At 42.9% G+C, this 2,044-nt stretch overlaps 1 pseudogene; it reads left to right on the forward strand.

Moving 5' to 3' along the window:
• The first annotated feature begins 1,105 nt into the window (after positions 1–1,105).
• Positions 1,106–1,768, forward strand: LOC138844883 (high mobility group protein B2 pseudogene; annotated as a pseudogene).
• The last annotated feature ends 276 nt before the right edge of the window (positions 1,769–2,044 follow it).

Consider the following 2,044-nt stretch of genomic DNA (forward strand, 5'->3'; position numbering starts at 1 on the left):
CATGATTTAAATCATATTCTCTGTGGTATTTTCTTAGCAAATTAATATATCCTCATTTCTGCTAGCATTTTCTGCTGTCATCTAGAAGGTCCTTGTGATCAGCAGAGAAATATAGAAAGTAAAAACTATGATTTTAGATTACCAAGTATCTACTAACATAAAAAAGATATCCCAGAAGCAACCTACTACCATCCTCCAGGACCCAGAAAAAAAAAAAAAAAAAACAGGAATGAGTCAAGTTGTGGGGCAGTAGAAAAGTGAATAATGAAAGATCACAGCAGAAGTAAATAAGGAAGGGTTTGATGCTGTGGTGTAGTAGGTTAATGCCTTGTCCTGCTGTGCATGCATCCCATATGTTGTTGCTAGAAGACCAGGTTCTCCACTTCCAATCCAGCTCCCTACTAATGCACCTGGGAAATTGGTGGAAGATGGACCATGTTCTTGGGTGCTGGCACCCACATGAGAGACTTGGAAGAAGCATCTGGCCTTTCAAATAAAGAAATCTTAAAAAAATAGAAGCAGTGTTAGCACTGTTGGAAAAACAGACACATAGTTCAATGGAAAAAATAGGCAGCTGAAATAAACTGACTTTTCTACAGCCAACCCCTATTTAATAAAGGACATAAAACAAACAGGAGAAAGAAGAATCCCTTTAGCAAATGGTTTAAAGGAAAGTGATTATCCATATGTAGAAGCCTGAAAAGATACCCCAACACCTCATACACTATGTAAAAGCAACTCAAGGTAAATTAAAAGTCTAAATATAAAACCAAAACCTTGAGAGCTTGTTTTGAGGTTCTAGCAGAGGAGCGCAGCTACTCGTATACCCTTGACCGAAGACCGGTCCTCCTCTAGCGGGGAAGGTCGTCCTCTTCGACCGAGCACACAGCTTTGGGAGGGACGCACGTGGATTGGTGAGGGAGGAAGGGGACACCCGCCTAGCCAGCCAGATCAGCCGAAGCAACCCTGGCGATCAATGGGGTGACAGATGTCGCAGCCAGATCGCCCTCACATCCTGAGTTCATGCCGGAGCTGAGGGAAGGAAGCAATGCCGTCAGATCTGGCCGCTCTGCGGGAGTCTGAGGAACAACTCGCACCAGGTGGCCGCCGTTCCGTTGTCATGGGTAAAGGAGACCCCAACAAGCCGAGGGACAAAATGTCCTCCTATGCCTTCTTCGTGCAGACGTGCCGGGAAGAGCACAAGAAGAAACACCCTGACTATTCGGTCAGTTTCACAGAATTCTCTAAGAAATGCTCGGAGAGATGGAAGACCATGTCTGCAAAGGAAAAGTCCAAGTTTGAAAATATGGCAAAAAGTGATAAAGCTCGTTATGACAGGGAGATGAAAAATTACGTTCCTCCCAAGGGTGCTAAGAAGGGAAAGAAAAAGGATCCTAATGCTCCTAAAAGACCACCATCTGCCTTCTTTCTCTTTTGCTCTGAACATCGCCCAGAGATCAAAAGTGAACACCCTGGCCTGTCCATTGGGGACACTGCAAAAAAATTGGGTGAGATGTGGTCTGAACAGTCAGCCAAAGATAAACAACCATATGAACAGAAAGCAGCTAAGCTAAAGGAGAAATATGAAAAGGATATTGCTGCATACCGTGCCAAGGGCAAAAGTGAAGCGGGAAAGAAGGGCCCTGGTAGGCCCACAGGCTCAAAGAAGAAGAATGAACCTGAAGATGAGGAGGAAGAAGAGGAAGAGGAAGAAGATGAAGATGATGAGGAAGAGGATGAAGATGAAGAATAAATGGCTATCCTGTAATGATGAGTGTGGAGTGTGCGTGTGTGCTCAGGCAGTTGTTTTGCTAAGAATGTGAATTCAAGTGCAGCTCAATATTAGCTTCAGTATAAAAAAACTGTACAGATTTTTGTATAGCTGATAAGATTCTTTGTAGAGAAAATACTTTTTTTAAAAAATGCAGGTTGTAGCTTTTTGAGGGGCTACTACATACAGTTAGATTTTAAAGCTTCTGATGTTGAATGTTCCAAAATATTTAATGGTTTCTTTAATTTCTTGACTTGTGTATGGTAGCACAGC

Source organism: Oryctolagus cuniculus, chromosome 13 (genome assembly GCF_964237555.1).
Source record: "Oryctolagus cuniculus chromosome 13, mOryCun1.1, whole genome shotgun sequence".
In the NCBI taxonomy this organism is placed as follows: domain Eukaryota; kingdom Metazoa; phylum Chordata; class Mammalia; order Lagomorpha; family Leporidae; genus Oryctolagus; species Oryctolagus cuniculus.